We start from the raw sequence: 14,860 nt of genomic DNA, 5'->3' as shown, positions 1-14,860 counted from the left end.
GTTCTTCGTCTTCAGGTTAACAAATGGGTGCTTGAGCCCAAATCAATGAGCTGCTTTTTTGGAAAAGCACCCGTGCCCAGACCCCCAGCTCAGACCACGTCAGTGCTCCCAGGCATTGGGATTCTGCAAAAGCTTTCAGAATGTGGTTCCAATGTGCAGCCAGACTTAGCCAGGGCTCCTGGGCCAGCACCGGCAGTGCCTGCAGGCTTGTCAGTGAACCCCAGAGGCCTGCCTAAAACCTACTGAGTCTGAACCGCAGAACATGGTGCCCAGAAATTCATGCATTAACAAGCCCTCCAGGTAATTCCGAAACAGGATACGGCTTGAAAACCACTGCTCTTTCCAGAATACTACCCTCTGTTCCATATTCATGGATACTATCCACGGTTCCATATTCACGGATTCAACCAACTGTAGATCAAAACTATATTTAAAACATTGCAGCCCAGGGCTGGTGCTGTGGTATAGCAGGTTACCACCTGGAATGAGTCCTGGCTGCTCCGCTTCCAATCCAGCTCCCTGTTAATGTGCCTGGGAAAGCAGCAGAAGACGGCCCAACTGCTCAGGCTCCTGCACCTATGTGGACCTAGAGGAAGCTCCTGGCTGCTGGGTTCAGCCTGGCCCAGCCCTGGCCATTGCTACCATTTAGGGAGTGAATCAGTGGATGAAGCTCTCTCTCTCTCTCTCTCTCTCTCTCTCTCTCTCTGTGTGTGTGTGTGTGTGTGTGTGTAACTGTGCCTTTCAAATAAATAAACCTTTTTTAAAAAAAAAATTGCATCCACACTGAATATGAGATATTTTATTCTGTTTTTAAAGTATTTATTTATTTGAAAGGCCGATTTAGAGAGAGGGAGAGATCACCCATCTGCTGGTTCACTCCTAAATAGCCCCAACATCCGGGGTTAGACCAGGCTGAAGCCAGGAGCCTGGAATTCCATTCATGTCTCCCACGTGGGTGCAGGGATCCACAAGCTTGAGTCATCTGCGTTCCCAGGTGCATTAGCAGGGAGCTGGACTGGAAGCAGAGCAGCAGAACTTGAAGAGGCAGCACTCATATGGGATGTTCATGTTGCACACTGTGTCTTAACCCACTACACTACAATGCTGGCCCCACATCTTGTTTTCTTGTAAACATCCTCTAAACACTACAGCATAGCAGCTGCTTACATAGCATCCCACTGCGCTTGGTATCACATGCCATCCCTAGGTGATCTGTGGTGAGTGCTGTGTAGGCTACAGGCAGACACCGTGCCATTTAACAGAAGGAACTGGAGCACCTGTAGATTTTTGTATCTGAGGAGGGCTCTGGATCCAGCGCAGCAACAAGTATACCAACCCCACAGCGGCAGAGACCTCATGTCTTGTCCACCCCTATACTCTCAGTTCCTGGGACCAAAATACTTAGAAAAGCTGAATGAACAAATAAACAAGCTTACAATCTGCTTATAACAGAGTGATGCTGTTTCCATTACAGTAAGAAAACTCAAGGGGCTGGCATTGGGGCATAGCAGGTGAGGCCACCGCCTGTGATGCCAGCATCCCATATGGGCACTGGTTCAAGTCCTGGCTGCTTCACTTCTGATCCAGCTTCCTGTTAATGGCCTGAGAAAGCAGTGGAGGATGGCCCAAGTGCTTGGGCCCCTGCACCCATGTGGGAAAGCTGGCTCCTGGAAGAGACTCGTGGTTCCTGGCTTTGGCCTGGCCCAGCCCCAGCCATTGTGCCCATAAGTGGTATAGAAGATTCTCTCTCTTTCTCTCCCTCTCTCTCTCTCTTCCTCCTCTGCCCCTACCCCATGGCTCTGGCTTTCAAATAAATAAATAAACAAATAATTTTTAAAAACTTGAGCTGTTAGGGATTTAGCTCCTACTCTTCCAAGTTTGTTAAGGATTCAATTAGCTGTTGATATTAGCAAGATTAAAATCTTCACAGTCCAAAAATGCTTAATCTGTTTTTCTTCCAAACAGCCTCTAGAGGCCATGAAATTAACACCAACTCCAGTGGCGGCTGCTGGCCTGACCGCTGCTGTATTAGCCCAGGCAGCTAATCTGCAAGGCAGCCTGTTTCTGAGACAGACAGGACAATTCTAGCAAGCCTGCATTCTGGTCCCCACCCAACACTCACACAGGGCTGCAGCCTCACCAGAGAGAACAGTGTCCTTCTCACTGTACCTTTAATGGATAGCAATGTGTCCTGTCGTTCTGCCGTAGCCTTCTCTCACAATTCCCTGTCCTCATCCTGGCCACACGCATGCACACCGCGTATGAAAAATGGCCACGCATCACGACAGTACTGCAAGTGAGCAATGATTAAATTTGTCCCCACAATTCATGTCCTGTGACTGGCAGGAGGGCGGGGGTGTTACAGAGCAATCAACAATCAATGGCGGGAAGGTGACCTGACACCAGCATCTTCTGCAACTGTAATCAATATCACTCCAGCTTCCACACAGCCCCTCTCCATCTACACTGCTTCATCTCGACCGCGTTTAGTCTTGTATAAACACCTTAAATAAATGGCATGTGTGAGAACACCCAGGGATACTTTAAATTACATCCCTATCATGCAAGAAGCAGGTTCTGCTGGGGAGACTCTGTCTCTAGGAACCACACAACTTCTCCTTGAAATCCCTCATAATTGGTTATTCACACACCCCACAACTTGGCATCTATGCGGCATCGTGATTATCATACGCATTTCCAAGCAGATGATTGATCTGTTTGTGATTCGAATGGAATCACACCGCCTGCCCGGTCTCACAGCCAAGGCGCTGCTCTGGGAACATGTGTTGTCTGAAATCCTGGCTGATACTCTTCAGGAATCCTCAAAGCCGAGGGGCCAAGAGTGATTCTGTCATTCCCGGGTGTTGCTGTGCGAGTGTCCTCAAGAGGAGGAGAGGCGAGGTTTCGGCTGAGCACGTGAGCTATGGGAAGCAATGTGGTGCAGGTGAGACAGGTCTGCTTTACTGGCTGGCCAGCCCAACATCCACTGTGTGCAGACCAATTTCTTAGAAACACAGAGCAGACTGAAGACAACGGCAGCTCTGCGATTACCTCCTGGGCCTGCGGGCACGCTGGCAAGGCGGGGCAGGCAGCCTCCCCGGGGCTCTCTTGGCAATGCTTTAATTTGTAAGAACCTTTCTCGTGGCGAGGGACCCTGGCACAGCCACCACCCTACTGCACACGTGGGTCCTGCACTTGCCTGCTTCTCCCCACGTCCACTGCTGCCACCATGCCTGTGTCGCCCTGCTGAGTGTCTCCTGCCCCTTGCACTCCTCCATTCCCACCCCAATCCACGCTCCACAGGACAACCCAGTGATCCTGGAAGCGTCCTAAGTCAGATCCGCGTATGCCTGTGCTGCAAGCCCTCTCACCACACCTGAGACCACACAGCTCTGCGTGAAGTGGCATTCTTGGCTCTTCTCCCACCTGGCCCACTATGCTCTACCAAGAATGGCTTCTCTCTGTTCCTGGACCACATCTCGATCACTGCTAACCTCAGGCCCTCCGCCGAGGCTGTGCCCTCCGCCAGGACTGCTCTTTTTGCTTTCCCCTGGGTATCAAGACACATCAGGTTAAGCTGCTGCCTGTGAGGCTGGCATCCCATATAGGTACCAGTTCAAGTTCTGGCTGCTCCACTTCTGATCCAGCTCCCTGATAATCAGCCTGGGAAAGCAGTGGAAGATGGCCCAAGTGCTTAGGTCCCTGCCACCCACGTGGGAGACCCAGAAGGAGCGCCTAGCTCCTGATCAGCACAGCTCCTACCGTTGTGGTCATCTGGAGAGTGAACCAGCAGATGGAAGACCTCTATTTCTCTCTCTCTGTCTCTGTTTCTCTCTGTAACTCTGCCTTTCAAATGAATAAAGTATTTCTTTCAAAAGAGCTCCATCCATCTGCCTGTCTACAAATGAGTTTATTTTGATGGAAAAAAGTCTTTAATATAGTTTCTCTTATTATTTTTTAAATTTCCAAAGTACAGCTTATGGATTACAATGGCTTTTTCTTTTTTCTTTTAATATTTTTAAAGATTTATTTTACTTACTTGAAAAGCAGAGTGACAGGGAGGAAAATAAAGAGAAAGAAAGGGGTCAGGACAGGTCCAGGTTGAAGTCAGGAGCCTGGAACTCCATGCAGGTCTCCCACGTGGGTGGCAGGGACCCGGGTATTTAGGCCATCCTCCACTACCTCCCTAGGCACATTAGCAGGGAGTCAGATTAGAAGCATAGCAGCCAGGACTCAAACCAACAGCTGACATGGGATGTTGGCATCACAGGTGGCAGCCTAACCTGCTGCTCCACGATCCTGGCCCTACAAAATGTTTCTGAAATCCATGAGTAGTTTTGTATGAGATGCATTCTCCATGATCTTTTTAAAGTCCCTCATATATGAATACACATATATGTATATATATATACTTCTATCTGTATCTTATATCTTATAGTTGCCATAGTTCAAATATCACCTCCTCAGAGAAGTCCTCCTTGACTTCCTACCTGATGTGGCTGCCCCTCCTTTCTCTCCATCACACTCTGGTCCTCATCTATCATATCACAACTCCCTTAATTCTTCATATCATGATCTCATCTGAGGACACGCTGTGTCCCCTTACTACCAGAGTACTGGCTCCACCACAAAGGCAGGGACTCATCTCCGTTCCTCCTGGCTCCACCCACACCATCTCAGGCAGCGCTGGGCCCACAGCAGGTGCTCAGGGAGCAGGCAGAGCTCCAGGAAGGATGCTCAGTGCTCACACACCTGCCTGCCCTCAGCCCTGGCTCCACCACTGGACTCGAGCCTCTGCCCACGGCACTGCCAGTCTCTCCACCTGCAAACTTAGGAAACCTCACCCCGGGCTCCCTGAGCAGAGATGCTGGCCATGTCGAACACCCTACATCTTCTGCCTCTGCCTCCTTACATCTCTGCTCTCCTGAGACCCAACTTACGACCCAGGAGGCTTCTTCCTGTGTCACTTGCACCACCCAGGAGCTCATCAAGGGAGCCGCACCCTGAAGCTCTGGAAGCTCCACAGAGAGCCGTCCCTGGGCCCTCCCTTACGCTGTCTCCACCCGCCCCTGGCTCCTTCCGTGCCCTCTGTCCGTTTGCCCAGTTTGTGTTTGGGGGCTCCCCGGCATCCTTCAGGGTCTCTCGAGAGGAAGTGCCCTGCACATTCGACATCTCTGGTCCCCATTCCTGATAAAACAAAACATCCCTGGGCAGGGAAGCCACTTCTCCAGCATCAGTTACTCTGCATTTCATTTCTGAATTGTGTGATGGGTAAAACCATGGACTCCAGAGTAGGATACACAGAATTCTAATCACAGGCCCTGCACTTCCTAGCTGTGTGACCTTGGACTAGTTACTTAACCCATCTGAGCCTCAGCATTCTCATCTCTAAAATGGGGCTAATTATTATTTAAATGAGGTTAACTTTGATGGTGTTTGTAAGATGATGACCTATTGTACTGCTCAATAAAAATACACACACACACACACACACACACACACATGATTTCTGTTATTTTCTCCTATTAGCATTGTTTTAGTGTACCTGCTACCCCGTCCTCTTCTGGTGCTTCCCCACAGCTATAAACTCTCCATTTCTTGGCATTATGGTGTTGTTGTTTTGTTTTGTTTTGTTTTTTGTTTTTTTGTTTGTTTGTTTGTTTGACAGGCAGAGTGGACAGTGAGAGAGAGACACAGAGCGAAAGGTCTTCCTTTGCCGTTGGTTCACCCTCCAATGGCCGCCGCGGCCAGCGCACCACGCTGATCCGATGGCAGGAGCCAGGTACTTCTCCTGGTCTCCCATGGGGTGCAGGGCCCAAGCACTTGGGCCATCCTCCACTGCACTCCCTGGCCACAGCAGAGAGCTGGCCTGGAAGAGGGGCAACTGGGACAGAATCCGGCGCCCCGACCGGGACTAGAACCTGGTGTGCCGGCGCCGCAAGGCGGAGGATTAGCCTAATGAGCCGCAGCGCCGGCTATGGTGTTTTAATCTTTGCATTTTTCTTTAATGGTTTCAGCCACACATCCACTTAGTCAACAATTATCTCCCAAGGGCCTATTTATCTGTGAGTGCTGTGCCGGGCATTAGGGACACAAAGGGAGCTATGACAATTTGGTTTCTTCCCTGTGGAGCTGACAGTCCCGTGGGGACAACAGGCCTGGGAGAAGGAGGCAGACCAGCAGACCTCCAGTTACAGAGGGGATGCAGGTCATGCAGTGAGGCCCAGGGGACAGGGGGGAAGGAGGGAGGCACAGGCAAGCGGCATGGGACACATTTGGTCAGAGCCATCAGGCAGGGAGGGCTCTGACGAGCGGTGGAGAGGTGACATTTCAATCAGAGCGAGGAGGAGCGAGGAAACCGAGCCCAGGAAGGGGGCAACGTGCAAAGTCCTGCAGTGGCAGGAATCCCAGGTGGGAAGACGCCAAGGCATCCTACAGAGCTCGAGGAGCCCAGCGTGGGGGCTGGGGGGTCCCTGCTGGGTCACGAGAGTGGGGATGGTTCTTCTGGCTCCTGGCCATCCTCTGGGACACTGGCTGCAGCCAGGATGGAAGCAAGCATGGTTCCTGGAGCCTCTCTATTCCCTCTATGCCCAGGCACTGTCCCCTGAAATCCAGGCATGCTCAAGGATCACCGCGGCCCTCTGGGTCTTCCCAGGCCCTAGGAGACGATGCTAGTGCCAGGCCAGGTCGACAATCAGAGTGGAACAGAGAAAGAAAGAGAGGCAGAGACAGGGCAACAAGCAGCCCCGGAAAACCAGGAGAAGAGCAGAGGTCAACAGCCACCCCGCGCTGAGGATGAGGCCTCACACTCGAGGGGATCCAAGCACAGTCAGCCATCTTCTCACAACCTCTATTCAGACGAGAAGCAAGGACTGTTCCAGGCCTACCGGGTGGCCCACAAGCTACGATGGCTCCAACCAATCTCCAACAAATTGGGCCCACTGGCCAGGGTGCCCAAAACTGCTATTTCAAAGGCTTGCTTCCTTTCTCGGGTCAGTACTACATACTAAGGAGGCTACTCTCATTGAGGCCAAGGACACTGCCTGTGCCTTGACCTGGGAACTCCTCCCAGTGAAGACAAGAAAACAGAAAACAAGTTAATCCCAAGCAGAGCATTCCTTGTAAAGTCAGGAAGCAGTGCAAATTAATAGGGTAAGGAAGGTAAGCGCAGGGAAACTCAATGCCATTCAGGAGATAAGTACATCATCACCACTGTTCAAAATAGTACTTCCACATTCCCTATACTTCACCATTAGGGATTGATTCCTTTGTGAGTGCCATACTAAAATACAGACCACTTCCGGGGAGATGGATAACTGATACATTTCCTATAGGCAGTGGAGGAGGCCATGACAAACAGTTCTTTGCACATTAGAATCACCCAACACTTTTCCAAATCCCCCCTGCCTGGCCACACTCCGGGAGAATGCAGTTGGTCTCCATGGACTGTGGCAAGGCAACTGCAGTCAGCTGCAGCTCTCTAGGTGCCTCCGATGCAAGGCAAGTGTCAAGAACCACCTCCACTGCGAAGGCCCCCGCTGAGCCTCACACCCCCACCCCGCGGGCTGCCCCCCATACCATCCCCATGGGGGCTGTGCTGCTTCCTTCTACAGCTGAGCCTCTCTGCTGCCAGAGGCCCTATCCAGGTATGAGGCGCCCCCCTACACACCTGCCCACCTGTGGTTTCTCACTGCTCCTGAAGAGGGGCTGGAGCTGAGGATTCTGGGATTGATGAGGGGAACAGAAGGAATGGTGCATGAATGGGTGGCTAGGGCACCAAACAGAAAAATGCATTAGGTCTAGGGGCTGGCATTGTGGCACAGCGGGCTAAGCGGCTGTCTGTGAAGCAGGCGTCCCAGGTGAGTGCTGGTTTGAGTCCCAGCTGCACAACTTCTGATCCAGCTCCCTGCTAATGCACCTGGGAAAGCAGCAGGAGATGGCGTGGGTGCTTGGGCCCCTGCACCCACGTGGAAGACCCAGAAGAAGCTCCTGGCTCCTGACTTTGGCCTGCCTCAGACCTGGATGCTGTGGCCATTTGGGGAGTGAATCAAAAGATGAAAGACATCTCTCTCTCTTCCTCTCTGCCTGTAACACTGCCTTTCAAATAAATAAAATACATCTTTAAAAAAAATAAATGCCTGGGGCTGGCACTGTGGCATAGCGGATAAAGCCGCCACCTGCAGTGCCAAAATCCCATATGGGTGCCAGTTTGAGTCCCAGCTGCTCCACTTCCAATCCAGTTCTCTGCTATCGCCTGGGAAAGCAGTAGAAGATAGCCCAAGTCCTTGGGTCCCTGCACCCACGTGGGAGACCCAGAAGAAGCTCCTGGCTTCAGATGGGCCCAGCTCCAGCTGTTGTGGCCATTTGGAGAGTGAATCAGCAGGTGGAAGATTCTCTCTCTCTCTCTTTCTCTCTCCCCCTGCCTCTGCTTCCACCTCTCTGTAACTCTTTCAAATAAATAAGTAAATCTTTACAAAAATAAATGCCCATCCAAGGGGCCAGATTCTGGAATCAGAAGCACGCCACTGTGATGCGTTTCAGGGTAATCCCGCACTCTCCGGCCCCTGGTCTCGGCCCGCAGCCAGCCTCTAAGGAGTCAGGGAAAATGAAAATTAATGGGGTAAGGAAGGTAATCAGCTGTGAGTCCCTCTTGTGTTAATGGCCACCTTCCATCACAAGGAGCATGAGACAGAGCGTCCACTCAGGGCCAAGGTCACCTTGGGACAGGAGTGTGGGAGCCTTTGAAGGGTCTCTCTCTAGCTGGGAGCCTCCCAGGACATGTGAGATGGCTTCAGACACTCAAGGCCAGGGCTTTGGTGACCTGTGCACAGTTAAAGATCGACTGGCTCTGTGGACTGAACCAGAAGTGCCCATCAGGGCTCCACGGAGTGCCTCCTAGCTCTGCCAACACCCAGTGGTCAGCCCTGTCCATCACTGGGTTGCCATGGTCTCAGCTGTTCTGTGAACCTCACCACATTCACCCCCTGCTTCCTCATCGTGCCCACAAGGTACATAAGAAGGAAGATGCTTTGGGGAGGAAGCCGCCGGTCAGCTCCCCAGTTGCGCTGGGAAGATCACGTACCTGAGGATCACACGCCCTACAGACAGAAACCCCACTCAGGGTGGGTTCTTTGTTTCCAAAGCCATGTCCACGTCCCATTGGCCTACTCAGCCTCACACAGCACCCTGGTTGCTTGGTGATAGGTGAGTTAGGCCAACAGGAGGCTCCATTAGGGAGGCGTGGCTGGACTGTGGGGAGCCGGGTGCTGCAGGGTCTACCTGCACTGCCCAGCCTGCCACGGGACGCCTGCAAATGCAGCTGATCCAGCTCCTGTGCACGGACAAGGGCCACGATGGCCAACCCTGCTGGAGGGCCAGCCCATCAGGAAGAGGGAGGGATGTCAGCCACTTCCTCCCTGAGCATTTTCAGTCCACCGGCCTCCCGATCAACCATCTGCACGCAGTCCCATTCATTCTACACACCGAGCCTGTAGAGCAGGGGTAATTTAGTGAAGAAAGTTTGGGTTCCAGAGCCACACTGCCTGGTTCCAAATCTCAGCTCATCACATACTAGTTGTGTGACTTTGGGCAAGTGACTCGACCTCTCTGGGCCTCAATTCCTAGAATTTATCTGTAAAATGTAAATAGCAGTAGGTTACACTAAACGGTCTTGTGAAGTCTCAGTAGATACATGCTTGTATGTCTCAGCCTTGTGTACCTGTGGATGCCACTCCTGCAGGTGCAACAATCAAGACCATCTGAGAGGCGGGCATACGGTACAGTAGTTAGGACACTGCTAGGGATGCCTGTATCCCATATCAGAGTGCCTAGGTTTGAATGCCACCCTTGCTTCTGAGCTTAGCTTCCTGCTTGTGAGTACCAATGGAGACAGTGAGTCATGGCTCAAGTGGCTGGGTCCCTGTCACCCACAAGGAAGACCTGGATTGAGTCCCACACTCTTGGTTTTGGCCTGGCCTAGACTTGGCTATTGGAAACATTTGGATGGAAGATACTGTCTCTCTCTCACACTCCCCTGCAACCCTTTCTCTCCAAGCATTGTGGTGCAGCAGGTTAAGCCACTGCTTAGAATGCCCACATCCCATTTCAGAGTGCTGGGTTTAAGTCCCAAATCCAGCTTCATGTTAGTGTGCATCCCAGGAGGCAGCCGATGACGGCTCAAGTACCCGAATTATTACCACCACATGGGAGACCCAGATGGAGTTCCTGGCTCTTGGCTTTAGTCTGGCCCAGCCTGGCTGTTGCAGGCAATTAAGGAGTAAAACAACAGATAGAAATGCTTTCTTATGTGCGTTCTCTCTCTCTCTCTTCCCCTCTGCCTTTCAAATCATTAAAAATAAGCATCTTTTAAAAAGCATATAGGAGGAGGAGAGGAGAGGGGCCAGCGCCGTGGCACAGTTGGTTAAAGCCCCAGCCTGCAGCACTGGCATCCCATATGGGTGCTGGTTCTGGTCCCGGCTGCTCCTCCTCCAATCCAGCTCTCTGCTATGGCCTGGGAAAGCAGTGGAAGATGGCCCAAGTCCTTGGGCCCTTGCACTCAGGTGGGAGACCCGGAAGAAGCTCCTGGCTCCTGGCTTCAGATCGGCACAGTTCCAGCTGTTGCAGTCATTTGGGGAGTGAACCAGTGGAATGGAAGATCTCTCTCTCTCTCTGACTCTACCTCTCTCTGTAACTCTTTCAAATAAATAAAATGATTCTTTTTAAAAAAGCATATAGGAGGATGGCACAGGTTCTATGCAAATACTCCACTTGCATAAGGGACTGAGCACCCAGGGGTCTTGGTAGCCATGAGGGGACTCAGACCCACTGCGCTGCAGATCCTGAGCAGTGACCATATCCATATATATGCATGGGATAGAACCCCCTCACTACAGTGACCATGGTTACCCCTTGCACATGACAAGCTACAACCTTTGCCCATGGTAGTGGCAGAGCTGAGATCTGTACCTGGGACTCATCTGACTTCAAAGCCCTTGGCTATAACTCAGTGTCAAATGCTTGACTCTTCCCACCAGACCTAAGGCGCCCTCTGCCCCTGCCAGCGCATCTGGGAGCTCCTGGACCTGGAGAAACTCTCACTCCTCTTGGCCAGGGAATTGAGTTCATCAGGTCATGGGCAGGGGTCCCCCCATCCAGCACCCTCTGTCTATACCCTGGCTCCTTTCCAACTCCTGTGTTAGCTGCTGGCAGGGAGAGGCCACCGTCTGGCCAAGAGGAGAAAAGGCCTGCTCCTTGCCCCTGGAGCTGCACCTCTGTCCTCAAGAGCTGAATGACGTTCTTCCCACCCCAACTGTTCTGGAAAGAGCCGGGAACACGCTTGTCCCCACAGCTAGGCTGGGGTGATTGGGCACACGGCCCCAGTCCCATTCTTCTGGAAACAGCGCCTGTGCTTTGCAGACCGCCCCTCACATAATGTGGCCCTACGGCTTGACTGGGCTAACGCAGCAGCCACGTATAGACCTTCCTCCGACCAACCTGAGCATGCCACACCTCTGGATATTACAGTTGTTTCAAGTATGGGTACCTGTTCAGACCTAGGTGAATCAGAGCAGAAGAGTCAATTCCAGGATTATCACGGACGCGGTCAAGGAAGAAGCCCTCTCTTCACTGAATTTAAAGCTGAGGGACTAGGAGCTTGGCCAGGAGCAGCTGGCCCCCATCTAGGGAAATGAAGCCAGACAAAGGAGAGCAGAGCTCAGGCGGAGAGAAAGACTGAGTCCCAGGGGCATTATTTTAGCTCCTGGAAGTAGCTGCACCTGAAGCCAGAATTCCAAGACACCACAGTTACTTAAGCCAACAGAGTCCCTTCCTTGCTAGTTAGAATTGGGCTCAGTGACTTGCAAAATCTCTTCACAACAGGAGGAAGGTGGGCTGGAGAGGCTCAGGAGCCAAGCTTGTCCCACGCACTGGGGATGAGGGAGCCATGGCCTTCTCCCTTTCCCTCACAGGGAGGCCTAGCGCTAGCCAGAAGTATTCTAGACAAGGCACGGTGCTCCCCAAGGAAGCGGGGAACACAGAGAGTGGACATCTCAGCAATGCAGTGTGGAGGCGGTGGGTTCTTTCCGACCAGGAAATCAATGCCTCCTCCCAGACAGCCTGCATCCGAGAGAACCATGACATTGGCCACAGATGGATCAGGCAGGCCTGACTGATCTCCTGGTTATGCGCCGGCCAGAGTCGGCCAGTCAGGAACGTTTGATTCCAAGCAGCTAATGAATCAGGGGTCAATAGGCAATCACAATGGACAAAAGCTCCCCCTTGCCCCCACGCCTCTCACTGAGCCCCAATCAGAACTACAGCAGCCACCCAGGGCAGGCTTGGGTGCCCCACAGACCAAAGGGAAGAGAAGTCTGAGGCCGAGGGGCTGAGTCCCTGTGGAGGCTGGGAGGGAAGAGCTGATGCCCTCAACACGCAACCTGGGAGAGCAGGGAGACTGTGGGGACAGCACAACAAATGTCCCTGGCCACGCCCCCCTCTGCACCTTACCAGAAATCAGGGCCAGAGCCTGCGCTGTGGTGTAGCAGGCTAAGCCACCACCTGTAGCACCAGCATCCCACATGGGCACTGGTGTGTGTCCCGGCTGTTCCATTTACAATCCAACTCCCTGCCTACAGCCTGGGAAAAGCAACAGAGAATGGCCCAAGTGCTTGGCCCCTGCACCCACGTGAAGACCCGGAAGAAGCTCCTGGCTCCTGGTTCCCGCCTGGCTTCGTCCTGGCCACTGTGGCCATTTGGGGAGTGAACCAACAGATGGAAGATAGCGCACTCGCTCTCTCTCTCTCTCTCGCTCTCTGTCTTTTCTTCTTTCTCTGTAACTTTGCCTTAAAAATAAAAAAATATTTTTTTAAAATATTGAAAGACAAAGAAATCAGGGCCAGCCTCTGCACGGATGGCCCACTGGCTAAATTTACTGAGTCTTGGGAAATGGCCACCAGGAGGGAAGCAGGGCACAGAACAAGAAAACAGGGCCACCAGGGGTGCGAGACCGGCACAGCACGTAGGACGCCACTTTGGGAAGCCTGACCTCATGTCAGAGTGCCTGGTTCAAGTCCCAGCTCCACTTCTGGTCCCAGCATTCCTGCCACTGTGCACCCTGGAAGGCAGCAGGTGATGACCCAAGTACTTGGGTCCCTGTCACCCACATGGGAGACCCGGATGGAGTTCCTGGCTTCCGCCTGGCACAGCCACAGCCACCATGAACATGGACCCAGCTGATGGAAGATTCTCTCTCTCTGCCTTCCAAACAATTTAAACACCACAAATTTAAAATAAATGCTTTTAAAAGCGCAAGCAAAGGCAGGGGCGAGCTGAAGGAGATGTCAACATCCGAGCTGAAGTGAAGAACTGGCCCTCGGAGAATGGGAGGCTTAAGTCAGCGGCCAGGCTGGCGCCCCTCTCAGCAGAGCTTCCCTGGGCTGAAGTCAAGCACGCGCCGCCTCCCCAGCGCGCCATGATGACGTCAGGAGGCACCGCCCACCCCCGCAGAACGTCTGAGAAGATGGCGTCTGGGGGGGAGGGGCCGGGGCAGAAGGTCGTCCCTTCCCGACCAGGAGAAGTTCTCTCTCAGTTCTGCTTCCCTCCTTCAACTCCTGAGGGAGCAGGGCTGGACCTGCGGGGGTTTTCTTGAAGATGAACAAAATAAAACCCAAGCCTGGCTGGCAAAAGCAGAGAGGGGAAGCGGCTGGAAAGAGGCAGGGGCTCTCAGGATCAAGGAAAAGCCAAGGCGCTAATCTCCACAGGGGCAGAGGTGAGGAACCCGGAGAGCAAGCGCCAGCCATTGCTCATCTTGACAGAGTGACTCTTATTGGTGGAGCTCCAACCACATGCCCTCTCGTTGGCTAGGAAGGAGAGCGTTCAAACAACAGGAGAAATCTCATTGGCTAAGCTTCACTCCCTCCCCCACCCGTTGGCAGAGCAGTTGACTGACAGTCCTACAGAAGTGGGTGAGAGAGAGAAGACCACTTCCTGCCAGTGAAAGTGGTCGTCTTACTGGAGATCCAGTGGGGAGGTAGGGGGACAACAGATGGACAATAGTAAGTGGCCATGAGAAGGGGCTCAGTGCTCCAGTTCAGGAATGACTGATTTCCGAATACTATTTACTGGGTCTCTACTTGTGCCCTAACAAGTTATAGAAATCTCTCTCCAAGCCCTCACATTGTACTGGGTAGTGGGCATGTTGTACACATAACAGTCACACAAGGAGAAGGCTGAGCTAAGCAGTTTGCCCAGATCACCTGGCTCCTGGAATTTGAATGTAGAGTTGTCAGGCTCCTCAGAGGGCAGCGGGAGCACACCTGGGGAGGAATTCTGGGAAAACCATCTGGAGGAGGAAGAACAGATGGAGGAAGAAACAACAGAGTTTGCATGGCTGAGGGTGGGGGGCTCAAGGCACCTAGACAGTGACACAACACAGAGAAGCCTGGAACCTTGGCACCTGGACTGCAGGTTTGTCCCCCTGTGGCCAGTACCACCTCTGCTCAGCACTGGGCTCTGTCCAGTCTCCATTTCCTTTGCCACAAGGTAGCGGGCACAGGTGCCATATGGCACCTGAGACTCAGACCCAGTGTCCCTGAGGGAACACTGCCTCACAGGTGGGTGTCCCAGCGTACCTGGGGAAGGAGGTTGGCATATTATCAGGTGTGTAAGTCCCAGGTATCACTATGGAACTGTTAGGTAGGAAGTCATATATAAGCTTATGTGTGTTTGATAAAGGCCTAAAGAGCTGATATCTAGGTCCAGCATATGCACATCCCGATAACCTTCCAGGTGCAGCCCAGTATCTGCACTTCAAACACGCCCTACCCCTTCTACCCCATAACCATCCTTCCTCTAAGGCGGGGCG

At 52.7% G+C, this 14,860-nt stretch overlaps 1 long non-coding RNA gene across 2 annotated transcripts in view; it reads right to left on the bottom strand.

The window, feature by feature from the left end:
• LOC149120954 (uncharacterized) overlaps nucleotides 1-12,141 on the bottom strand; it is a 39,831-nt gene extending 27,690 nt beyond the window's left edge. Inside the window, exon 1 of one of the 2 annotated variants that reach the window (XR_016225147.1) lies at nucleotides 11,543-12,141. This is a non-coding gene — a long non-coding RNA (uncharacterized LOC149120954). The remainder of the gene's footprint in view (nucleotides 1-11,542) is intronic. The other variant, XR_016225146.1, reaches the window with a different exon arrangement.
• Between the last annotated feature and the right edge of the window lie 2,719 nt (nucleotides 12,142-14,860).

This window comes from Oryctolagus cuniculus, chromosome 18 (assembly GCF_051225735.1).
Source record: "Oryctolagus cuniculus isolate XC-2025 breed Fujian yellow rabbit chromosome 18, ASM5122573v1, whole genome shotgun sequence".
Classification (NCBI taxonomy): Eukaryota; Metazoa; Chordata; class Mammalia; order Lagomorpha; family Leporidae; genus Oryctolagus; species Oryctolagus cuniculus.
Note: the sequence above shows the minus strand (reverse complement) of the source record. Positions and strands in the feature narration are given on the sequence as shown.